Genomic DNA, 27,513 nt, shown 5'->3' with positions numbered 1-27,513 from the left:
AATTGCAATTTGATTTTCTTAGTAATCACTAGAGAAAAGAATTTCTGAACTGATGACATTAAGACATAATTACAGATGTAATTGGCAAAAAGCTTACAACTGTCGGTTTGTACCTTTGGAGATAAGCAATGCCTGATTATAAAATTCTTTTCAACTTTAATATTATTGTCTTATTCTTTTCCTAAAATAGTAATCTATATCCTAGGACACGACTAATTTTGGTCTGATTGCTATCAAAAATATTTTCTGATGTTTTGGCATGTGTTAAAGAGAGGATTTTTAAGCCATCACCTCAATTTTGTAGTGGTGGCAAGAGCAGGAAAAGGTAACAGCAGGAAAAACTGAAAATCTCACTTCCTCATCTCTTTACTGTGAATGAAGTGGGTCAGAAATAGACTTTGGCACGTATCAGCCATAAAGCAGCCAAGAACTGCCCTTATAAATATTCAAATGGTAGTGTTTGCTGCTGGTAGGATCTGAATACAGGTGTAATTTGAACTATTTGTAAGAGCAATTTTTTTCTAAAGGTAAGATTCTTTAAAGCAGATATACACACACACACACACACAAAATTGTGCAGATAAACTGTGCAGCTAAATAAATTACTTGAATATCTGTACATTTCTGCCTTGGTGTTTTGCCTTTTCCAAATATCTTTACTCCATTTTCCCAGGTAAATTTGCCTTTGAATATTATTCACTTTGAGAAGAGTGATTGTTTTTCACCCTGAGATCATAATTTCCTTTTGGAGTTTCTTTTGCTTCTTTATTTACTTTGGTTTTGGGTTGGGACTTCTGTTTGTTTGTTAGTTAGTTCATTTGTTTGTTTGTTTGAGCTTTTTATAAGAATTGATAGCTTGCTGGGTTTTTCTTTTTTACAGGACATGAAATGAACCTGGCAGAGGAGTTAATGCCTCAGTAAATATGAAAGCCATTTTTGGGATGTGCTTGGAAATTTTAATGGGTCTCATCTCAAAGCATGTGGTTCAGCTAATGAGAGAATTGACTTCAGATTGTTCCATAAATTGTATTCTGGCTTAGTGAGAAAGGTGTAAACTGATTTACTGTGAGAGAAGCCTCTTTTGCCTCAGGAAGCTGTGGAGATTGTAGCCTGTGGAATATCAGCCACCATTTCCTGGTGTTCAAAACAGAGCTGTAGTTGGAGGTAACAGCCTACCCTGGCTTGGCCATACTGTGAGAGGGAAGAATCTGTTTGATCATGTGGTCTCATCTCCACACCTTATCAGTCATACTCCTTCATAATGTAGTAGACTAAAAAGTACTCAGAAAATGTTTCATTGGTCTGATAATATTGTATGTGTCCAGTAATATAGTTTGAATCATTTATTCAATGGACTAAAACTTTACATTGCACCAAAACTTATTTTCTGTGCTAGAGGTTAATTACACAAATTGAAAGATTTCTTACATCTTTGTTTCTATAACAGGGAAAAAATTAATTCCTATTTCCCTTATACAGGTTTTATATGCTTTATTCTAGTTTTAGTGCATATTTTTCATCACAGAAAAAAAAAAAAGTCAGTGACCTTACTAAACTAAGGAAAAAAACCCTTGTAGTTGAATCCTGACCTTATTTATTTTTGTAGAGATTTATTCAGAATCCCATTTTTCAAACCTGGAGGCCCTCTGGTTGGCCCAGCTAGTCTTACTCATTAAGCCAAAGTATATTACCTTATGTCACAGAATTTCAGATGATCCTTACTTTTGGTGAAGCAAGATACTTTGGTACCAACATGCCGAGGTATGTTTGGAGTGTATTTGTCATAGGCTTCTTCAAATAAGCAGTGAGAAGAGTCAAGCATCTCCAAAAAGAAGTTCTCATCTCCGGTCACATTGATTAATTTTAGGATGTTGCCCTCTTTCTTTGCCAACTACAGAGAAGAAAATAACTCTTCTTTACATTCTTTATCTATATTCATGGCCTTAGATGGGGAAAAAATCCAATCTGTTGATATTAATGTGCAATATAGTATTTTGTAGCTGTTAAATTAGATATTGTTAGGATTTTATCATAGATACTCACATTAAAGCTGCTCCTTCTTAATTAAATTACTTAAATACAATTTTAATGACATTTTATTCAGCATTTATTGGTTAGTCATTGTGGAAATTATTCTGAAATGAGAACAGACCAAGGTAATGATTTTTTGTAGAAATCGGCTACTTTAAAGGCAACAAATCTACAGTTTTAATGAAGTTTAGTCTTTTGTTGTATTAATATAGTTGACTGAATAATAAAAAATAGATTGTTGAATATGTTTGAGTAAAAGTAGACCAATTTTCCTTTATGTAAATTAGTATTTCTAAAAATGCTCAGTTTTGTAAATTGTAAATGAGTTAATCATAGTATTTATGTGAGGAACCTGCTGTTAGTTGGTCAGCAGCTGAAGAATTTTGCTTTGACATAAGAGATCTAAATACATGGCTAACTAGTCAGGCATAAAATTATCTAATTAAAATACACAGTTGGTAAATAAGTCAATTGTAAACATAATTTCCTAAATTCTAGTCGCAAATACTACTGAAAAATGAGGACATCAACACAAATAGAAAATTAGCAGCATTAGAAAAACCTCCTGAATCTTGTAACCTGTACAACTCGCAATAGTATTTCATCACATATCCTGATTAGGGCTATGACATAGAGTTTGTATGTGGTTCTAGCCATGAAAGTTGTTTAGTAATATATTTTCTGTGTTCATCCTAGTCTGTAACTCACATTCTCCCTATTGCTCTTCCATATACTAGATGACTCACACAGTAATGAAGTTGCTTTACTTAATTTTTTTTTTTTAAGAAAGGGCCTGATAAATCAAACAAATTTAGATAGCTTTTTGACTGGAAACTCAGTTACTCAGTCAGGAGTATGGATATAAATCACGTGTAGCAATGCTGCAGGTAAGTCATGAAATAGATCAAGCTCAAGACATGAGTTTCATGCAGTACTGCTGCAGTACCTCACTTGTTGATCACATTGGGTGTGCTTAGTTTTTATTCATCTTTTTACTGCTGGTTTTGCTGTGGTTAACACTGCAATTTACACAGAGGTCTTTGTAGCACTTACATTAAAAGCATAACATTAGCATGAGTGTTAAGTGTCCTGGGAATATGTCTGTACAACTAAAGAATTTATATTGCTGGAAAGGTTTTTAAAATCCAACTTTAAAGAGTTATGTAAAAAGTTATGTAAGTACATAATTGCATAACTGCATAACTTTGGTTGGCAGAAAAAGTCATGACCAATAGGAACTGGAAAAATAACTAAGGCGAGAATATTGTATCAACTGAAGTCTTTTTTTGATACCTAATATCCCATAATCAGTCACAGCATGTGTTTAGAAATTTTTCTCAAGCAGATGTGATCTGTGAATCCTGTGTTCTTTTACTATAGCATATCAGTGCTTGAGACAGTTTTGTCCCATAAATATACATGTATGAGGGCTTGAAGATTGTGCCTTTTGCTGGGTATGCTGGACACCAGTGTTCTTCATAGGCTGCTGAAATACCTACTGTATTTCACCCTCTGGCAGAGTGAAGTGCCTGAAACCACCACATCATCCTCTCTTCTATTGTTCCTGTATCTCATTTTGGCTTGGGCACTTGGCACTGGCATGCCACTCTCTGAGAAAACAATGTTCTTCCTACAGATGGGATGGCCTTGGCAGCGCAATATACTCTCACCACCTCAACCCACAGTTGACTGGCAGCTGTGTCCTGGAAAACTGGCATATTACCTTGCAAGGGGCACATTGCCATCCATAGACAATCAGGCACCTCGGCAGCAAAATGATCACAAATGAATATCAGCTGTTAACGTTCAAGGACTGATTCCAAGTCATTTGGGTTGGCTAGAAACATGAAGTCTTTATTCTCTTTATTGCTACATGCAGAAGTCTCTATGCACACTGCCTGCTGTCTTTCCCATAAATAAGTCTAAATTGAAGAGTAATTCTCCATGCAATATTTACAGCACAGATATCTGTGCTCTTTCATGAATACATGGAGATAGGCAGTTTTCAGGAATATTTTGAATTGAAAAATCAGAAAATATACTGAACATTTTTGGCTCTGCTATCATATCTTACCCATGCTCTGAGAAGCATGTGGTTAGTAGTGAACTAGACTGTTCTCAAAGTTAATAAAGGAATGTTTCATACCACTGTGTTTTCAGAACAAAAGGTAGGACAGAAATGAATGATCCGACTCTTGCCCATTGTCATGAGTGCAGGCCATACCTTTCTTAACCAGGAAATCAGATAGTCCAATGAAATAATGCAATGAAAAGCATTTATTAGAAAAACTTAGCTACCATTTAAAAATGTGATTTTGATCTTAAAAATGTGTCAGGAGACATTTTGAGTTAATTTTTCTTCATAGATTTTTTGTCATATTTCAACATATTTCCTAAAATGAAATAGAAGGAGCTTTGAATTAGCAAACCTGAATGTTAAAATAAGCCTAGTTTGGCTCATATGTAGATTTACTGAGCCATGGTCCCTACATAGTTCTGTCTTGTCTCCAGCTGAATGAGACATTTGCAAAAAAGATTAGGATGCTACACTGAACAGTTCTGGACACCTAAAAGCAAGAATAAAATTGAAATAATTCTCTTATATTTCCGTGCAGTTTTTAGAACTAAGAGTGAAAAAGACTGATCTTTGATTTTTCTTGCCAGACACTGGATGCATATAGCTGGCTGGAATGCTAATACCATGATGACATTTTTGCATACTGTATTCTCAGACTAGAAATGAATTCTGATTTATCACACAGCTTTTAAGGCAATTTTATTTGACCTTTTCTAAATACTACCTCCATTTATCCCTGGGCAGCTGACAAAGTCTCTTTTCCCTGTGACATGGTATTTGTTAGAAAATATGAAAGTTGAGGTTGGTTTTAAATTACTGGCTTCACATAGTTTTATTATGAAAAAGGCTAATAAAGTGCCCTCCCCACCCCAATTGTTCAATATTGTTGGAACATTTTAATTGTGGGTTTTTTTCATTGCCTCATTTTTTCCCAGGTACTTTTAGCCAAGGTACATGGATAAATAAAAAGGGATGGGGGAGTGAACCCTGCCTTCAAAGTGGCACAAATTAACTCACATTAGCAGACCCCTGTCACCATGTGGAGTGAACAATGTCATACACATTTATGCACAAAGTAGATTTCTTTTTTTTTAATAGGGATAAGTAACCTTGGATCCTTGGGGGTGAAAGAAAAAGGTGGGAGGGAATGGTATGTGCCAGTTTTCAGCACCTCTATGTCCTTTCACAGCAAAATGTTTTCAGGATCATCATGCTGAATTTCGGCTGGGGTTTCTGTTGTAACTGCCAGCAAAGTAGTGATACACAATAAGCTGGCTGCCAGCTGGGCTGAGAAAACTCACAGCAGGGTGGGCAAGTACATGAGAACCCCATGTGGAAGGACACATCCAAAATACAGTTCTCATCCAGCCGCTCCGAGGATCTCTGGAGTGCAGTCTCTCCAGCTGCAGGTTTCTCACAAACACAGTGCAAACAGTATGAAATCTTTGGGCATTTCAGTAAGCAACAGATTTACAAAGGGGAAAGAATATGCTGTCAGCACTTTGCTCACAGTGCATTGTAAGGTTATGAGAAATCAGGCTTAAAAACCACAGGACTGTAATTTTTTTGAAAATAACTGAAATCTCAGTAGGTGGAGGTGTTCAGGTTTATATCCCTTTGTTTTATAAAGTCAGCCCACATTACTAAGCTCACAAGGTGAACTCACTGTGAGAATTAGCATTCACTGTTTGCCAAGATTTCTAGGCCTTTATTTCAGGGAGTGGAGATGGTGCTAATTGCAGGGAGTGGGGCTGTGCACCCAAGGAGATATGGGAGTGATATTGTGTGAAGGTACATATTCCACATTCTAATCAAGGTTAAACATTCTCTGCTCCCATCATGATAAATCCTTGTCTGTCTGGACCACTGAACTGCTCCTCCAAGAGAGACATCACGCCTATGAATAATTCTGGCAACATTTTAAAGCAAATTAGAGTATGGCTTTATGGCATTTTCCACACTATCCTCAAACAGAAAAGATTATAGATGTCAATTATTTTATCTTTTAAAGAGAGAGCTGAGATTCTCTGTACATTTCTTGATCCACTGCATAGATGGCAATGCTGTTATGATGAGTTTACAAAACCTCTAAGGCTGATTAATTGCACATAAAATACTAGTATCAGAGAATCCTGTTAAGAACAAAGAAACTATAAAATGATCCAGATGCAGCTGCATCTCAGCATTACTTCATATGCTGGCTGTTAAACATCTTGCAAATGCTGTTGACTCCTCTTGAATGCAGTTCTTGTTAACTGTACACTAATCCTATTTATATTCAGTGGCTATGTAAATTTTTTTTTGTATGGTTTTGGGGTTTTTTTTATTTCCCTGGAAAATTGCACTTGTATACAAGAGATCCTGATGATGTTATTCATATGAGGAATATATTACACACTGAGAGGCATGACAATCAATGCAAAACAGTATTATGAATCTCAGGTGGATGTCTGAGATGATCTTATAGCTTAAAAGAAACACAATAATCTCTTAATAAACTTATTCCCTGAATATAACATTCAAAATGTATTTTACTTCTCTATCCAATGAACATTCTGTGGTATCTTGTATTTGCTGTTCTGTTACTGATTGTGATGTGTCAGTACGTCGACTTCCTACAGTAGTTCTGACCTGGCAAAAGACCTAAAAACATACTCATCTTTAAATCTGATATACTAATTCAAAACTAAGAGCATCAGTTAAATAACTCTCTAAATCAGAGCCAGAGTGTCCACAAATAAAATGTAATATGAATATTGAATTTACAGAAATAGATTGTTCCTTTTTAAGGTGAATAAGATTTATTAGTTTTACACTGTGTTTTTGGAGTGTTTCACTACTATTTAGTGGAAAACACATAGAATAAGTATTTTTTCTACAATCAGTGATTCATGGCTTTTAGTATGCCAGTGCAAGATGGCATTGTTATCAAAAGTTGTGTTAAATAATTAGTACTCAGAGAGTGCTGTCATGCTTATTGTTATGGCAGATTAGCAAAGATTAGAGATAAAATGTATTTTTTTTATTATACAGATATAAAGAAAAAAAATTACCATGTCTAAATTCCCTCCTATTTTAAACTATAATGTTTATTTTTGAAGCTACTGTGCTCAAGAATTGGGACCACTATAATACCTACAGTAAAATGATTGAAAATATACATGATTGAATTATGTAACCTGATGTTTTGTTAAAAATGAGATTTTTCTGGAGTTTGAGAGAAGCCTGCATCTCTCTCTAATACTAGGTTTTGCTCCTTCATTGTGGCATGGTTTAGGAATGGTGTTCTCCAATTTAGTGCTCCCACCAAAACCATGGTGCTGCTTTCTCCCTCTCCTTGTCCCCCCTTCCCACTGCAAGTGGCTGAAGAAGAGAATTGGAGGCACAAACGGTAAAGATCATGAGTTGAGATTAAAACAATTTACTGGAAATAGCAATGAGGTAAGAAAACCTCATATAGAATAATAACAGCAACAATACTAGTAACAGAAGTGTACAAAAGAGAGAGAGTGATTGACATGCAAAATGCTCACCTCGGAGCCCAACTCAGCCACACTACCCTGACTAGGAGAGACCCCTTCTCCTGGGAAGAGGCTCCCTTCGCCCCACCCCACCTGAGGTGGAGTAGAATAACCTCTGTGTCATAGCCATGTCCCCTCCTGGCTATTGCAAAAAATTAACTCTTGGTTGGAGTTGTCTTGGTTGGAGCCAGGACACATTGCAATCACAAAACTAAGATTCACTTTTGGATATTACAAAGATGACATTAAGGCTAAGAATATTAAAACAGGTAGAGATTTGGGTGGTTCGGTTTGAGACACCACTGAAGTGGATTTCCCTGCATTCTGAAACTAGTTTCTAAAAGTTTCTAAAAATTAGGACACTGAAGTGTTCATTGTCTGGGCATCTGGATCTTCTAATTGCACTAAATTACTGTCTGGAGACAGATTTATTTTCTTTTTTTTCTAGAATAACTAAACTTTACTTTAGGAAATTCCAAACTATCTAGAATACAGCCATGCTTCTGATCTATATTTATTTCATTAGGGCTTGCAAGCTGACTTGTTGCTTTGGGAAGTTCTCTTTCCCCTTGTTTTGAAATTATTTGTGTATTTACACCTAACAGTCTCAGAGCACTCTTCTCTCAGAACAGTTAGGTAACATGATCACCATACTGGGCTGATTTGAGAACCAGCAGCCTGGTGATTAGAGGGGGAGGATCTTAGAATAAAGCTAGTTTTGACTGATATGTCCACTCTGAATTCTTCCTTGTTTTGTTTCTCCTGCATCACGCCAAGCTAAAACCATAGGATTCTTATTGATGAATTATGAATTGTTCCATCTATAAAAATTGGTCTGCTGCCCTTAGAAGAACAGAGTTGGATCTCTAAGAGAGAAACCTTATGACAGCATGGGTGTAGTGAAAGAAATCCAGCTTTTCAAATGATTATCTGTAAAATACAGAGAAAATTTGAGAAGCATAGGGCACTCCCTATGTGGAAAGCGCAGAAATTAGAATTCTATTTCTGAAGAATAGTGACTAGCAACTTCCTTAATCAGAAAGATTGCTCTAGATGAAAAAGGATTGAGTATTGACAAATAAACATTAATTGATCGTAAGATGAAAGGATAAAATTGCTTAGATGTGAGTTGGTGTAACTGGGTTGTATTTAGTCCAGTCTGAAAAAGATTTGAGCATGTCCTACATTGATTTAAAAAAGTGTTCCCACTTTCCATGTGTCCACAATCCATGAAAGATACTGAGAGAGTGATGAAGAATGTCATAATAATATTTAGAAGTAATTAAAATACGTCCCATAGGAAGGGAGTGAAGGAGTGAAGTCTATTTCTTTCAGAAAAAAAAAATGCATAAAAGGTGGCTTAATAATGGATTTTACACATACAAGTGTGGAACAGCATTTTGATGATGGAAGAGACTTTCTCTTAATTGACTAAGACACATAAAGATCCTCTGGCTGGAAGCTGAAACTACGCAAATTCAGGCTCTATTCACTACACACATTTTTAATTGCGGGGGTAATTATCCATAGAAACAGCTATTCAAAGGCTATGATGGCCTCCCTAGCACTTGAAGTTTTGAATATTAAATTGGATATTTTTTGAAATAGCTTTCTCAAAAAGCTCTGCTGTGTTTTTAACCTAGTTATTTTTTGGCTGTGTTTTGCTAGTCTTGACATCAGATGGCTGCAATGACCCCTTCTGGGTTTAAAATTCTACATAAAATTTATAAAGGGAAAATTGTTGAACTTTAATAAGTGAAAACTTAGTCTGATCAAACTAATTTGCTGAATAGTATGGTCCCACTTGGAGCACCTAAATAAGACAGCACAGAATAGGTTCAGTGAGGGAGATTTTTCTTGAAGTAATTTTTGTAGCATTTTGACCCTATACTCAAGAGAACTGAAAGATCCTCCCAGAATAATTTAACATGTAATACAGTAGAAGGTATGTAAGCTGTGTAGACTGCTTGATATTATCATTAATCATAGAAACACATAATGTGTTGGGTTGAAAGTGACCCAAAAGATGATGTAGTTTCAATACCCCCAACATAGGCAGGTCTAATAGACACTTTCTATTAGACCAAGGTGCTCAAAGCCCCATCCAGCCTGGCCTTGAACACTTCCAGGCACTGGGCATCCACAGTTCTGAGCAACCAGTACCTCATCACCCTTACAATAAAGAATTTCTTCCTAATATCTAATATAGCCCTACTTTTGTTCAGTTTAAAGCCTTTGGCCCTTGTCCTATCACTACTTGGCCATATGAGAAGTGCTTCTTCATATTTCTTTTAAGTCCCCTTTGGGTACTGGAAGGCTGCCTTAAGATCTTTCCAAAGCCTTTTCTTCTCCTATCTGAACAATCCTAACTCTCTCAACTCTATTAATGCTGATAATCTGTAATTTTGTAACACGGATAAGACCTCAGTTCTAGACTATAGACCCCATGTGTTGGGTACTATACAAATACAGATTTTTGTTTCACAAACTCTATGTGTGGAGGTACAAATCTCCATCCATGCATCTGCATACCTATACCAGGAAAAAACATGTCTCTTCAAACCAAAGCCTATGCCTCATGTTGTTTCTAATTCAGGGATATTGTTTTCCATTCAGGCTAAGTGAGTTTTAACAGCTGTGCCCATGACCCATGAAATAAAAAATCCCTTCCCATTGTTTTTAATTTCATAATGCAAAATAGTTCTTTATATCATGGAGAACATAATCTCCAAGACCTCATCCCCAGGGTAAGCCTGGTGGTAAGATGTAGGGCCTTCCTGTTTACTGAACAGGAGCTGTGGAGCTGTATCGCAGAGTATAACCTGGATTTACACAGCAGAATACCCTGCTGAGAGCTTCAAAGCATACACAAGTTTGGAAAGTGCACTGCATTCTCAAAGAAAGCATTAGAACAATAAAAACTTTTTGATATAACTTTTTCTTGAATGAAAAGAAAGAGCAATAAATCCTCTTTCAGTACAGTTAAACCTTTCCAACAGTTCAGTCAAATGGGAAATGTCTTTATTCAAATTCTTCCCCTTTACAAGGAGGCTGGTTAAAAAACTTTTTTTATTGGAAAAATCACCTTGATACTTGAGAAACCCCTGTGCTATCTAAGGTATACATTGTTCTTGTTCAGTGAGTCAGTTCTTGCAGTGTTAGGTGCCCAAGCTGCATGCTGGAGTTAAAAGAGTAGGATGATTATGGAGTCAACTGATCTAGAAAGATGCCTCCATGGAAGACAGATTAGTTTAAAAGATGCTTTGAATATGCATTTAGCACTGGTGACTAGTCAAGCATGGGTATTTGAATCAGAGGAACAATTTGTTATTTATGAATGTCAGATTACAAAAATAATTTGAATTTATGACACTAAGGTTTAAACAAACACCAACCTAAATGTATGCCTGAAAGTCCTTATGAGCATTTAAATAAATGACGCCATTCTTGGTACTTCAGAAAACCAGGTCACTTATTTTTGCACCAGTAATGATATAGGAGATTTGAATGAGACTTTTTTTTTTTATTAAAAAGCTTGCATAGAGTATTAAAATTACTTATGTAAATGGCATTTGCAAATACACAGAACCACAGAATGGTTTCAGTTGGAAGGGACATTAAAGATCATCTAGTTTATTAAAAGTAAATGTAATCCATACTGCAATGTGTGATACTATATCAAGTTGAACATCTTGCTGCATTTGCCTGTGTTGGAAGCATGGAAAACTTTGTCTCTTTGCTTATCCTTTTTAGAACAAAAAGTACATCATTAAAAAAAAAGTAGTATTTGTATTGTTTGCTGAGAAACAGCATGGATTTTTTATTTTAAGTTGAAAGCAAGACAGAGACAGGGTTCTGTGGGAGAATGTAGACACTGAATTATCATATATTTGGAAAAACTCAATAATCAGTTGTGTGCAGACTTCTCTAAAGCTTTTGTGAAGGCTCTAGGTGCAACACCAAACATAATTTTCAGTCCTCTGCTCATTATAAAAGAAAATAAAGTATTGAAATTATTGAAAAATATGGAGTTGGCTTCAAAACAGTTACTCTTCAATGCATTTAAAAGACAAGTATTTGAAATGTCATTAAATATTAGCAAAGTAAAAGACCAGTTGTTCCTTACAGGGTGTTTCTTAAATAATCAACACAAGGTAGGAAGAAAGGCAAATAGGCAACTGTCTTAAAATACTCAGATAATGTAATTTCAGAAACATTTATGATCATTACATATTTGTTTATTTTCTTCTGCATTCGTAAGTTTGAAACGTAGTTCTACTGAAATAAATGTTAATGTAGGGAAGAGATGCTGGGGGATTTGATGTAAATCCCTCCAAATATATAAATAAAGCTTAAAACTTTGGTCTGTACTAGTCACAGAGCTTGTAGGTGCTTATTTTCAACACCAGCACCTTAAAAAGCAGAATTGCCATATGCTGTCACCTTGTCCACCACACGACATGAAAACAGAACCAGGTAACCCTTAATACTGCAAGATGTGATTGTAGTCGACCTTAATGAGGTTCAAGCTGAACTTTCTTATATAACCTTGGGACCCTTCACTCCCAAGCTGTCTCTGGACAGAAGCACTAATTTTGTTTCATTATTCTAATATGTGGCTCTGTTTACATCCTGCTTTTCAGCAAAAGTTCAGCTGTGGGCTATGGCCCTACCAGGTGGAAATGCATCCTAAGTCAGCAGGGAGGCAGATGGCAGCAGATTCCCTGGGTTGTGGCAACCATTAGTAACTGTCACTTTTCAGCTCAGACCTGCATAGTTTTCTGTTTCCAGATGGCTCTGTTAAACCATTTGGGTTTTGTGGGTGCTGTTTCAGGCCCACACAGAGGATAGCAGGCAGCAGCAGGTCAGACATGGAAACCTTCTTCATTTTCTGACTCCATCAACTTATATACACTTTATACAAACACCAAGGATTGGCCAAGAAGGTTGTGACCTGATGGACCTCATTGGTCACTATTACCATCAATCAAGTTCTCCTCTCAGAGGAGAACTATGCAAACCCATTGATAATTTCTAAAAATACATATAGTTTACAGGAAGCAGTGTGAGAATCAGGCTGCAAAGATTCAAACACTTGAAAGCAAGACAATTCAGGGCAACAGGGTTTGTTGCTGGTTAGTTCAGGAGCAGTGTGGGAACAAAACCTTTGCACAATGAGGCTGAGGGATCAGCCTGGGTGCTGTAAAATTAGCTCTCTTCCAGGACAGGAGCCTGATGACACTCTTCCTCTGCTCTGTTAGTAATTATCTCCCATGAATGGAAATACTCCTGTAGCTGTGTCCTTTTCTTTGTTGGGAAAAGATGGATAAGAGCTGAGGTCAGGTGGGAGATGAGACTTTGCATCTACTTTGTGTATTATAGCTTGACTGGGTGACAGGTTTGCCTTGTTGTCTCCAGATATTACAACATAGATGCTTAAGCAATCAAATGGTTTGCACTCTTAACAAATTAAGATCTAAGCCCAAACTGTGCCCACTGTAAATATATTATACTGTGATAAATATTATAAAACTATAAATGTATATAAATAGTTATCTAAATTATAACACTGCAACAGTCAGATAGCCTTTAGTTCTCAATCAGGGCATTTCTCCTAACATATTTTTTTCTTGTATCCTCCACCCCCTTGCTCTTTTGTATTCTTGCATGTGAATTTTCTTGCACATTGAGTCCTCTGAGAATATCCTTTTCATTGCCCATTTCATTAGCTGCACTCCCAGCCTTATCTCCAGCCTCTTTTATTTTCTCTGTCACTGTATTGCCTCTTGCCCTTGACTGCAAACCTCCGTTTGCAGCTGAAGAGTAGTTTGGAAAGTATCTTTCACAGTGTGGATAAGCTGTATTAAAAACATTATTTTTCCAACATAATGTCCCTTGAATAATAATATATGTTCCTAGAACACTTTCTTGACTTTCCCTTTGTTTCCTTTCTGCCATCCCTCTTTAATTAAGACTTTTCGCACTCTCTCCAGTTTGTTTCTTTTGATCTGGTAATTGATCATTATTACATTTATCTAATTAAATATCAGAGTGACTTTTATGACAAGTGGGACATCCTGAAGTCAGTAACAGATTCTCTGATTTCTGTTCTTCCAGTGTCTATACTATCAACATCATCTTTAAGTCAATTTTTTCCTAATCACTTTTTGAATTATGAACATTATTATTTTCTTGTTTTCTACATATATTTTCACTTAGAGAAGTTTGACTTTTTAAATTCCTTTCTTGTGGACTTTTCACAAATTAACCTCACTCTCAAGTGGTGAATTCTCCTCTTAGTTTCAAGCGCCAAATATCACTTCGGAGTTTAAATCAGTATCACTATTTTGTGCTACAGAAAGAAATCAGAAGGCATTGCTATTATCCATAGATAAACTGTGGACTTTGCTTCTCTGAATTTCATCTGGTCAATTGGCAATAGATCCTCTTTCCAGAAAACTAATCCTACTGTCCTCACTGATCATTTAGTACAAATGTTTTGAGAGGGACTATTCTTCGTGGTTATCCTGTGCTGAAAACCAGTGCTATTTACAGGTTCCTTCCTGGTGCTTTTCTTAAGGTTAACAAATTGAAGCTACTTCATTTCAGTCAAAAGAATAGTGAAGATAATCTTTCTTAACTTCGAGATAAAACTATTTTTACAGTATCAGTGTGAAACACTTTTGGTCTTACTTCATCATTTTTTGCCTTTCTGCACAAGGAGAAAGGGCAGCTAATGTAGTATTGCAATCCTGTTATTCCTTCCTCCTACAAAACATCTATTTCTACTGGAGGTGGCAGTTAACATTGTTTGTCCCACTTTACCTCGATTAAAGTAGCGGGAGGAAATCATGTGTCCTGGGGAGCTGCTCTTTCTCTATTAAGCAAGTGAGTGGGTTGCACCTGGAGTTATAACAGGCTTTCTTTCTTCCTCTTCAAGGTCAATGGGACTGCCTGATTGATAAATAATATCTTTGTTCACTGCTGTCATGCAGTTCAAAATGCAACTTCTCAGAGGAGATGAAAATCAGGAGCAAATTGAGTCTGCTTGTCTTTTTTTTCTTTTTTTCCCATGAAGCACAGTAAATTATTATAGTAACATTATATGACCATTTGTTATATTAGTGCTACTTGCAATGCCGATTTCCTCAACAGGAATGGCAGAATGTGATATATAATTTGAGGAATGGGAAATACATCATGGTCATTACAACTCTGTTGAAACAAACCTTCTAGTAAGTAATAAAAGATACACAATGAAATTATTAAAGGATCTTACTCAGGGAAATAATCAGAGAGATGGAGCACCTCTCCTATCAGGAAAGGCTGAGAGAGTTGTGTTTTTCCAGTCTGGTGATGACAAAGCTCTGAAGAGACTTTATTGAGACTTTTAGGTATTGAAAGGGGGCTTCTAAGAAAGATAAGGTCAAACATTTTAGTAGGGATTGTAGAGACAGGACAAGAGGTGATGGTTTTTAACTAGCAGAGGGTAGGTTCAGAGGAGACAGTAGAAAGGAATTTTTGTTATGAGAGTGGTGAAATGCTGAAACAGGTTGCCTAGAGAGATGGTAGATGCCTCATCCCTGGAAGCATTCAAGGTCAGGTTGGATGAGGCTCTGAGCAGCCTGGTTTACTTGAAGATGCCTCTCCTCATTGCGGGGAAGTTGGACTAGATGACACCTTCCACTAGACCAGGTTGCTTTAAGCCCCAATCAACCTGGCCTTGAACACTTTCATCCACAACTTCTCTGGGCAACCTATTCCAGTGCCTCATTACCCTCACAGTAAAGTTCTTCCTAAAATCTAATCTGAATCTGCCATCTTTTAGTTTAAAATCATTAATCCTTGTCCTATCATTACACCTCCTCATAAAGAGCCCCTCCCATCTTTCCTGTAGGCTCCCTTTGGGTACTAGAATGCTGCTTTAAGGCCTCCCTGGAGCCTTCTCTTCCCCAGGCTGAACAACCCCAATTCTGCCAGCCTAGCTTCGTAGGAGAGGTGCTCCAGCCCTCTGATCATCTTCATGACCCTTCTCTGGACTCATTGCAACAGGTCTTTCTTATGCTGACAATCTCAGAGCTGGATGCAGTACTCCAGGTGGAGTCTAATGAAAGCAGGGTAGGGAGAGATATTCTCCTCCCTTGACCTGCTGGTCACTATTCTTTTGATGCAGCCTGGGGGCTGATTCACTTTCTGGGCAGCAAGCACACATTGCTGGGTCAATTTTTCATCCACCAACACACCAAAGTCCCTCTCTGCAGAGCTGTTCTCAATCTGCCCATCACCCAGCTTGTGTCCATGTTTGGGTTTACCACAACCCAGCACCTTACATTTGGCCTTGTTGAAATTCATGAGTGAAGTTCACCTTTACTCTTGAAATTCACCTGTCCAGGTGTCCTGTCAAAGCTGCCAAGCTACCAAGGTTGTCTGGAATGCATTCCTTCACCCTGGAGTATGAACCACACCACACAGGTGTCATCTGCAAACCTCACTGAGGGTGGTCTCAGTCCCACTGTCCATGTCACCGACATATTAACAGCTCTGTTCCCAGTAGTGACCTCTAAGGCACGTCACTCCTCACTGGGCTCCATCCTGGCACCAAGTCATCCATTAAATCCATGTCTCTCCATCTTAGAGAAAAGAATGTTGTGCAGAGAAATGTCAAATGCTTTACACAACTCCAGGGAGATGGTATCAGTCACTCTTCCATTATCCACCAGTGCTGTAACACTGTCATTGAAATTTGCCACGGAATTTGTCAAACACGATTTGCCCTTGGTGAAGCCATGTTGGCTGTCACCAATCTGTCATCTCTGTTTTCCTTGTGCCTTACCATCATTCCAGGGAGTTCTGCTCCTTGGGCTCGCCAGGCACAGAGCTGAGACTGATTGACCTGTACTTTTTTCCTTTAAAAAAATGGGGTTATATTTTTCTCCTTTCCCATCAGGGGAACTCCACCAGCAAGGCATGACTTCTCAAGTGTGGCTAATGGCTTAGCAGCTTCATTACAAGTTCCCTCAGGATCCTCGGATGCATCTCACCAGGTCCCATTGACTTGTACATATTCAGGTTCCTTAGATGGTCTAGATCTTGATCTTCTTCTATGGTGAGCAGTGATTAATTCTGCCAGTCTCTGAATTGGGTGACATGGCAAGGGCATGTGCCAGTAAAGAGTAAAGGGAAAATAATTTTTGAGTCTGCAAGGTTTATGCTTGCAATTGATAATAAACAATTCCAGTGATGGTTTCTTTTAACATATGTGTATTGTCAGTCATATGTCTGCTCACTGAATGTCAAACTTCAGCAGTCTGAAGGGGGATCTCACCAACTTAGAAATAATTTTTTGCAAACTTTATCTATTTTATCTGTTGATTGGATCCCGTGCTATGACATCTGTAACACTAACCCCAGCTATCTTTCGAGTCAGTGCCCACATGGCATCAAAATTAAGGAAAAACAAGCTTATTCATTTACATATTTTGCATATTTATAAACCCACCATTTTTCTCTATCAGTAAAAACTGGGTGCAGAGACAAATGAGCCTGGCTCCTTTGATTTTAAAGGACCTGACACAACTGACACCAGCAGAGATTTTGGCCTGCTGTGTTAAGCTCTGGTTTACACTAAGTCACATAAAGCCAGGAAACATGATGTTGCAAGTGCTTAAAAGTGTTTTAAATCTTCTTTTGAGAAGCTTCTGTGCAACAGTGCTAGTTTCAAGTCTGTGCAACTTTACAGGCAAAAGAACTGGGATCAAGCAAAAGCAGCACTGGACATATGAAATAACCCTGAAAATTATTTCTAGCAGAGAGTATTGGGACGTAGCTAGTAAAAACTGACACAGGATCTGAAGTTACTCTGCTGTGGCCACTGCATAGGTGGAATGGGACCTCCAAGATACATTTATGCTGGAATATTATTTCTTGATTTATTTTTCATCTTCCCCTGCAGCTGGAGACTCTCCCTCAGCTTTAATGAAAATAAAAACACAGCTGGGTAGGAACATGATCTCCTGGAAAACAATGAATTCTTCACACTTCATGGAATAACATAAGTAAAAAGAACCCACAGTAGGGTATCAAAGATTACACAGAGGAGTCAGTGACTGACAGAAATAAAGTAAGGAGCTCTGGCTGAAAGCACAAGCTTGGGGAAACACAGTCTCACAGGAGGTTTTTCTGAGAAATAATGAGGGTGGCTCCAAGCATGGTTTCCTGGGGAGGGGGTGAGGTGAAGTGTATAATTGCAAGTGCACTGATGTGCAGGCTTACGTTGCTCTGGTCATCTGCCAAAGCCAGGACACCCCTGAAACATGTGATGAGGGATTCAGGAATGATAGCTGTTGGCAACCAAAGAACTGATCCTCATGGACTTTTCTGGAGATGATTCCATGTGCATGCACATGAATGTATGTGTTCATTATGTATAAACATGCACACATGTGTCTATTTTTTGTATGACTATCAAAGGTTTAACAGTGTAATTACATAGGAGGAAGTGCTGTGTTACTGATGTGAGTGCTTTATGCATTAATAGATTTAAGCATTGTCTTTGAGGACATAATCAACTTGAAATCTCACCCGCATCTCAAAATATTTTTTCTATTTAAAGGCATACATTAAGATATGATAGCTATAAGGTAATAGAGCTTGAAATATTTCACCTGTTGTTCTGTTCATTTAGCATGTGTGACAGCATTTCATGTATAGTGGGTTTCCCCAGCTACTCAGTGTCCCCTTTAGTTGTAGATATATTGTTCAAAAGAAAGAGGAAAAACAATCTCAAGGGGAAAATTTTTGTGTCTTTCTCTCTTTAATACCTGTCCTTGATCTAGATTTATTTTAAAACCTGTCTCTAAATGTAAGCATAAAAAGACCTGAGGAAAATTATATTATTTGCATGCTCCAAAAAATAACATTTCTGTATATAGTTCTCCTCTATATCAGGCCCATTGCCAGGGTATTTAATGGGCAGATGTAGTCCTTGAACTACTTTTAACTCATCTCTTGAAACTGATTCAATTTTAATTTGATGATCTCCCTTTAATGGTGCTTACTGTACAGTCAGTGCTAGTTAATAGGAGTGTTCCCTTCTTTGCCAGGAAGTGGTTTCATATAAGGTATTTAGGGATATCGCAGACCTCCTGTCAGATATTATGATACCTGTGATTTTATTACCTTCTTAAATGCAGTAGTCCCTTGAATAAAATCTTTGAAATTCGAAAAAAAATATGTTGCATTATTTTTCGAATATGTGGATATATCACAGAAGGAAATAGCATTATTATTACACATTTAGCAATGCAGCTCACCTGTCTTCCATTTTTCCAGCTGAAAATGAGCCTTTTTCTATGATTATGATATCTTCTGATCCTTTTTATGTGACAAAAGGGCATATTTAAATTTTATCCATCATGATTAACTAAAGCCAAGCCTCAGGAAATGCTTGCTTGTGCTAGAGGTGACCTTTTGTTTTACATCAGGAAGAAACTACAGCTTTGGTTCTCCAAGGGTGGATTGCCTTCTGGAAGCAGAGCTGACTCCATACAGCTGTGTTTAAGATCTGATTTGAGTGTGGTAATGATTCAAAAATGTAGAGGAAAGGAGGCAAGTGATTCTGAGAAGGAAATGGACTGAAGTTTATTTTTTTCTTGAAACACTGTGAGATTTGGCTCTGCTCTGTACCTCCACAACAGAACCTTTATTATACTCTCAGGAATGGTGGTTTTACTGTCAACTTCCCAGACAGTTTTTCAGCAACACCTCTGGTTAGTTTTTCTCTTCCTTCTCATTTTTGATGACTCTTTAAAAGAAGACTACTAACATTCTTAGCCATATTTAAAATTCTCAGGTCAAAGAATTAGAAGAAATAAGTTATTTTATTTTCCCCTAATTATATCCCTTATATTGAATTTTCTGGCTCAATTTAGGCAAAGCCCTCCCCAAATTATGGAACGTTACAGTGTTATTTGTAAATGGAGCAATTGTAGTTTGTCAACCGATTTGTTGCAAGCAACTTGTTCAGTAAGACTGTGGGAGGAATGACTGCAGAGTAAATGAGCTACATGGAAGAGAGTAATGAGAACAGACTATGAATTACTTTGCTGTGAACAGAAAAGCTTCTGTTAATCTCCTCAGAAAAAAAAAAATAAAATAAACAGCAGTCTGTCTACTTTCTACATGGTTTATTTCCTTTTTATTTAAGTTGTAGTTCACATCTCAGAGACCATTTGCCCTCCTGGCTTTAGTTAATGTCTCTATTTTATCTCTGTATTTAAATAATTGACAAATCTCCAGAGATCAGGGTAGTTAGGAAGGGTCTTGAACTCCTGCTTCAGCTTGTCTTCAAAATAATAATATTAGAAAAGTGCAGTGTTTCATCACATAGCAGTCAAACTACTGTCAGTCAGACAAAATATGAATTTCGTGTTCCAGGTTCAATTTACATAACAAAAAAGAGGTATAGAACAAGAAATAATTTTTTAAATTATATTTTTATTTAAATGGTACATCTAAAAAGGCTGTCTGCTTCAGCAGATTCAAAATATAATTTATACATTTTATTTCTTTTATAGCATTAGGCTGCCCACAGCAGTAACAGCCAACAGCTGAACTAAAATGTGTTGTCAAGCAAATAGTGAAAGAGGGAATTAAAGGGAACACCTGTGTCTTCTTGTTAGAAATCATATCCATGCTGGACTTGTAATATCCTAAATAATACTAATTTAGCTAGAAGTAACAAAGCAGATGGAAACATCTATATATTGTATGCAATGACAGTTACTGGTAGTGTCTGGCCCTGTTTTTTCTCTTAGTAAACATTATTTGCATAGTAGTTTTCATCCTTTGCATTCTTAACTCCTGAAAAGAAATTGATGTCTGATGAGGACAGAATAGTTTATATTAGAACATTAATACAGGGAGACAGTCTGGTCCTGATACAAATACACAGGTACGGAGTACAGATGTAAGTCTTGTAAACGTCCAGTACAGACCTACAATGAACATTCTAATGGACATAAATGGAAAATATTTAAACTTTCTTGAATGTACTACTTTCTCACTAAGTAAAAATCTTACAAGGAAGTGTTACAATGCCAAGGATTGCTGATATGTTAAAGAGCACATCAAATGCAGCCACGTTGCCACGTCACCATAAGTGAAAGTCAAAGACATTTATTCTCCCTAACATCAAGTGTCTGCAGGGGAGGCACAGACCATGCAATCAAACTGTCCCATTCTACTCTGCAGGCAAAGGAATGGGACAGCCATTCAACTGGGCATGTGTCAGTGTCTGTTTCAGTGTGGGCTCAATATGTCTGCAGCCACCATCAACTGCAGGGTTGACTAGATCCTCCTCTGGCTGTTACGGGAGCTTGTGCAGACTTCACTTACAGACACATAGGTGGTAAGATATTTTAAGCTGAATGTCTGAACCCCAAAGCTGAATCTTACTTTTGTAATTCCTTTACACACAGATTCAGTTCCCAATATGACAGCATTTGCAGTACAATGCCACCATAACTCTATCTTAACTTTTAAGAGAGCTCATATGTCACCTGTCTATGGTTGGAAAAGATTTTTTTCTGCTAGTCATTTTTGTACCTACACATTCTTTTACTTTCTTTTTTTTTTTAATCTTCTCCAGCCAAGCTTTCCTTAGAGAATGGAAAGAAACCCAAAAGCAACAGTAAAAACAGATTATATGCAAAGGGAGAAACATACAGGACCTTTAAATTAAATTTATGGCTCTTTGTAAAATCAATTTGAGTGAAAATTCTGCAAAGGAGAATTCTGTAAAAGTCTCCCCTTTTTATAAAATAGTGAAAGAAATCCAGTGCAATGAAAGTCTTAGACCCTGCTTTTCTTTTTCATCCTTTTAGGATGTATCATAAATATGAATTCTTTTTTTCATTTGGAAGTTGTTCTATCATCAGGCTGAGGTGGTTGGACACTGGGTACATTGGGCCCATATATCTCTAAGATGCTACAATGGTAGATGCTAAACCAAACTTTGAGATAGATGAAGTTAACTATATATGGAATTATGATAACATACTTTTCTGTGAGTGCTTGATGACAGATATTGTGCTTTTTGGGACGTGAAATTTTTCCAAGATGATGTATTTAGAGTGTGACTCAGTACTGACTTCTTGCCTATATGGACAAGCGAAGCTTTTAAATTGCTCTTCTTCACGCTAGGTGGTTTACACCTTACGCTTCCAAAGAAAATGTTGCCTAATGCACCTATCCAGTTGTGGAACTTCTGGCAAAATAATTTCTTCCTCAGATCATCCATGCAATCCATTATTGCTTCATCTTTCTGAATTAATTTCTGTAGCTTTTTGAGTAAGTGTGATGTTTTCAGAACTTACTGCTGTGTCTCTAAATACCAAATCCTTTATAAATTGTCCCAGTGTAGTTTTCTCAACAACTTCTTAAAGATTCTCTACAAGATTCTCTTTTGCTTAATTTGATGCTTCCGGTTGCTAGCTGGGGATATCTTTGGCTAAGCACACTCACTGTTAAGAGATTCTTGTGATGCAAGAAGAACAGCCATTGAAATTGCAGAAACAGTAATTTATTTTTCTATAGCTTTTCCCTTAATTCTGCTCACTTTATTAGTAAGATTGTCATGTATTCCTCTATTCTTCATCCAGCTATTGAGCATGTTATATAATATTAAAAAAACCCCATTCTACTAATGAAATTACATTTCTTAATGCATTATTCACCAACCTCTAGGGTTTTAATGCTATTTTGTATTGCTAAACACTTACTATATTCATTATTTAACATGCAACAAAAATGCAGATAAACCAGGCCATTTGGGTGGTCAATCAGAAGGCAGGGAATGTGAATTAGGCAAGGAATGTCTTTTCATATCAAACCTTACTATGATCTCTCACCAAATTTTCAGAAACTCTGCAAAGACAAAGTCTCTGTTTAAAATAAAATGAAAAAGCCTTGTATCTGTTGTATTCTCCCCCATTTAGCTTCTTCCTCATTTGGAGGGTAGCCATGACTCTCTCCCATCATTAGCTTCAGGGACTACCTCTTTACTCTGCGTTTCCAAGACACTAAACACCTTCATAGATCTCTTATTCCCTGCATATATGTTGCTCATATATATCAATGACAGTTGTCAATAGATTCTGCCTGTAAGCCTCTGAATATCTTTTTTAAATCCTTGGTGGCAAAAAAAAAAACTGGTAAAGCAATTAGGCAGGAAAACTATAGAATAGGAAGAAGAATTAAGAGGGGGAAAAAAGTAGTACTTTCTCTAATCCAGTGAAGGTTACTATTGGAAAGGGGAAAATTTATGTCTCCAGTGTTTTGTATCACTTGTGTATTGTAGAAACTATGATTCATACATCACATGGTGCCTAAATGTCTGCAATAATGACACTATCCGGTTATACTTTTTGTGGAAACTTAGGGTTTCATCCAGACACTGTACTATTGGTTGTGGATGGGTGATGCTCACTTACAGCTTGAATAACCAATCTTTATTTTTCAATTAGGGTGTAACACTCCTCTAAGGACTTCAGTCTCCTAAAGCTTAAATATTTTGAGATGGCTTTTGTCCTAGACACTGGTGTGCAGTTTTTTATCTAGTTAAGAAACAAACTTCCAAGATATTTCTTTATTAAATCACTATAAAACCTAAAACTCTTTCCACTTGAAGACTTTTTTCACATGAGATGGTATGTTTGAGGCTGTCATGTTCCTTTTTATTCAGAAAATCTCAGGGTAGAATGCCATGCCATTCCTGTACATGGGTCCTTTCTGCCTTAGCTTGTCCCACCATTATTTCATGGAATCATAGAATATGCTGATTTGGAAGGGATCTATCAGCATAATTGAGTCCAACTCCTGGCCCTGCAGAGGACACCTCGGGAGTCATACCATGTGCCAGAGAGTTTTGTCCAAATGCTTACTGAACACAGACAGGCTTGGTGCTCTGAACATTTCTTTGGGGAACCAGTTACAATGCTCAGCCACCTCTTAAGAGAAAAACCTTTACCTGATATCCAGCCTATACTTACCCCAACTGAGCTTCATGTCATTTCCTTGAATCTTGTCACTGGTGACAGGACTGAAGAGATCAGGGTCTGCCCCTCCACTTCCCTGGATGAGGATATTGAAGACTACAATGAGGCCTTCTGTCAGTCTCCTCTTCTCCAGGCTGAGCAGACCAACTGACCTCAGCCACTCCTCATATGGCTTCACCTCCAGACCCTTCACCATATCTGCTGCCCTCCTTTTGTGGCAAAACAAACTGCCCCCAGCACTCAAGGTGAGGCTGCTCCAGTGCAGAGCAGAGCAGGATAATCCCCTCCCTTGTCCAGCTGATGATGCTGTGCCTGATGCCCCTCAGGACACATTTGTCCCTCCTGGCTGCCAGAGAACTGCTGACTCACGTTTGTCTTGACATTAACCATGACCCCAAGTCCCTTTCGAAAGTGCTGCACTCTAGCCTCTGGTTTCCTGGTCCATACACACAACCTGAGTTGCCCCAGCACAGGTGCAGAATCCAGCACTTGTCCTTGTTAAATTTCATGCTGTTGGTGATTTTCCAGCTGTCTAATTTGTTGAGATCTCTCTGCAGTGCCTCTGTGCCCTTGAAGGTGTCAACTACTCCTCCTACTAGTGTTGTCAGAAAACTTGCTTAGTATCCCTTTGAGTCCTGCACTCAGGTCATTACTCAATATTTTGAAGAGCACAGGGCCTAAGATGGAGCCTTGAGGAATCCCACTATTGACAGACTAGTGACAGGTCACCTGTCTGATGTCACCCCATTCACTGCAACCCTTTGTGCCCAACCCATGAACGAGCCACTCACCCATCTCATGATGTGTTTATCCAGCTGTGTGCTGGACATTTTGTCCAGGAGGATCCTATGAGACAGAATATCAAAAGCTTTGCTGAAGTCCAAAAAGATTGTATTTACTGGCTTTCCTTGGTCAGTTAAATGGGTTATCCTGCCATAGAAGGAAGTCAGGTTCAACAAACAGGAAGCCTCACCAAGTGTGATGGATGACTGTGTTGCCCTCCAGGTGTTTTTCAACACCCCCCAGAATAATCTTTTCTGTGATTTTACTGGGCACTGAAGTAAGACTCATGGACCTATAGTTTCCAGGATGCACCTTCTTGAACTTCTTGGAAATTGGGACAACATTTACCAGCTTCCAGTCAGATGGGACCTCTCTGGATTCCAAAGACTGCTGAAAAATCATCAAAGTCTTTGCAATATCAGCCAGCTCTTTTGGGATTCTCCAGTGAACCCATCAGACCTCAGAGATTTCTAGGGAGCCAGCTGGAGCAGTAAATCCCACATAAATTCAGGAACAGCTGAGAGTTTATCTTTCTTGCAGGCATGGTCATCCATCTCAGCAGAGCAGAGACCTGCCTCTGTCATCAGTGGTGAAGATGGAGGCGAAGAATGCACTAAACACTTCTACCTTGTCTTTGTCCCTGTTTGCAAGGACACCTCATCCTGTATTGACCTAATGTTATTTCCACACTGCCTTTCACCATTAATGCATTTGAAAAAACTATTTGTTATATTTTTGTTCCTGTAGTGCTCTGAATTATATTTTATTCCTCTGTGTGCCCTTTTCTGCCCTTGGTGTATTTTTTAAAAATCCACTCTTTGTTGACCTGTGTCAGATCTTTAGCTTTCACCTGAAAATATTTTTTTAACCTTTGTAATTAATGGGGGAAGGTGAGGAGGAAATAACCTCAAACCACAAGTTGTGGCCCCTCTAAGACCCAGAGATTCCAAAAATCAAAGAGGAATACCCCCAAATCCAACAGTCTCACACAAGTGTAATACAAAAAGCTGTTGAATAAAAATGAGCCTGATTGTGGGGGAACTGACTCACAATTGCTGAAGGTTCCTGGTTGTCAAGACATCAGTGAGAGCACCTGCAGTGGAGCCCCTGCTGTGCAGTTAACCTACTGCCACTTCTTTTCCCCCTGTAGTGGTACCAGCAGAACCTACAAATGCTCCACTGGGATCCCTGCTAGGTAAGTGTTGATGTATTTCATTTTTCAGGTGAGCTCCAGAGCAAATTATGTTAACAAGGATTCCCAAAATGGGTATTTGGGAAGGACAGCATTAGAGCATAATGATGGATACTGCAATGGATATGCTAATACTTAATTAGATAGCCTACTTATAGATATTTCTATAGCACTCATTACCAGAACCAGCTGTGATGTGATTATATCAGCAATCTGAACTTTATCAAATCATTAACTTATGGTATTAGTAATTTCAAAAGAGAACCACAAAAAGGCTGATACTGCTGTTATTGTAATACATGACATAGCAGAGTTTCAACTGGTAATTAACCATGTGATCAATCCATATTAGGACTAACACCTGTACTGACACGTTTGTCAACCATGGAGCATTATAGCTTTAAATACCTCAACATCTAGGACTTGATACTCTGGCTGAAATATAATCTCTTGGGAAGAAGCTTTAGAACTGTGAATAACCCTCTTTGGGAGGCAAAGTGCACTGAATGGGTTACCATGTACCTTGTGATGTAGTTGCAGGTGGTACATGAAATAACAGGGCCCCTGTTTGACAATATCACCTGGAATAGGTGCCAGAAAAGCGTGTGCTTAGCAGTCTGTGAAAGAACTCACACAAACCTGGGGGGGATTCATGTGTTCCACAAAACATCTAAAAAGTGTCTGACATTGCTTTAATTTAGGAAATCTGGAAGGATGTGGATTGGAAAGCACACTTCTTTTCACTTTCTGTCAGGAGTGAAGAAGTTGTGTTTTGCTGTGCTGATGGATAGTGCACTGGACTGGCACTTAAAAAAATTCTCATTAGTAGCTACTGGCATCAGGTCCGGAGGGCAGCACTCAGGTAGGGCTGCAATCTGGTGTTTGTTTCTCAAAATCCATTGTGTGGTTATTCAATAACATTCTTTTCTCCCTCACTAGAACTGAATTGCATCATTTAAGGTTACAGATTGAGTCAGCTTTCTGTTAACATTCCCTGAGTGAAATGTAGCACTTCTGAAAGAGTGTTAGACTAACAGCAGTAGAACATGAAGTCATTTGCTTATCAACAAAATTTTCTGTAGAATCAGTGTCACCACATTTGCTAGCATGTGTCTAGTATTGGTTTGATGTTTCATTTTTATACTTGAAAACACAATGTCTAAAGTGCAGCTTAATGACCCGTGACCTGCTGGTAATTCAACTTCAAGTCTACAGCAAGCTGCACCTGTTGGTTTTTTCTTTTGAGTGAAACAAAAGAAGCTGATATTGAATTGAGACTATCAAATAATTTTATGTATGTTCCCAAACATGCTTTGCTTTCAAATATCATTAGAGAATTAACCTTGTGAAGGATAGGTTGCCAGATTATTTACTGCCCTACTTCAGCAGATCCAATGTTTTTCATGTTATCCTTTTTTTAGCCTTTCTAAAAGAAGAATCTGAAAAGGACAGCATGATTGTTAGCATATTCCCATTCTACATCCTCATTCAGCCCTTCTTCATTTAATCTTTAATATCTATTCTTTTAATCCAGAAAGAGACTTTCTTTCCTGTCTGCACTCCCTGAAAGATATTAATTCAAAATCACATTAAGGCAAAAAGCCCAGGTAACTAAACAGGAATAAAGTTATGAATTTCCACTAATCACTTTCTCTCTTCCCAGCACTGTGGTTCCCCAGTGAAATGAAAAGAACCAGACATCCCACTGGGTCTTTTGTAAAACTGTGCTAACATTACATAATCCCAAAGGCACAGGAAAATGTGATAAAACTGTAAGATAAAGCCTATATTTTATCTGTTCATGAGAAACCCATAGGTGCCTGTGACACTCAGGCTTTTCTCTAATGCTTGAAA

At 37.8% G+C, this 27,513-nt stretch overlaps 1 protein-coding gene across 1 annotated transcript in view; it reads left to right on the top strand.

The window, feature by feature from the left end:
- The window catches only part of GPC6 (glypican 6), a 728,411-nt gene that overhangs the window by 417,693 nt on the left and 283,205 nt on the right, over positions 1-27,513 (top strand). The window lies entirely within an intron of this gene.

The sequence above is a fragment of the Zosterops lateralis genome (genome assembly GCF_965231275.1).
Source record: "Zosterops lateralis genome assembly, chromosome: 2".
Taxonomy (NCBI): Eukaryota; Metazoa; Chordata; class Aves; order Passeriformes; family Zosteropidae; genus Zosterops; species Zosterops lateralis.
This window is presented reverse-complemented; position numbering and strand designations above follow the sequence as displayed.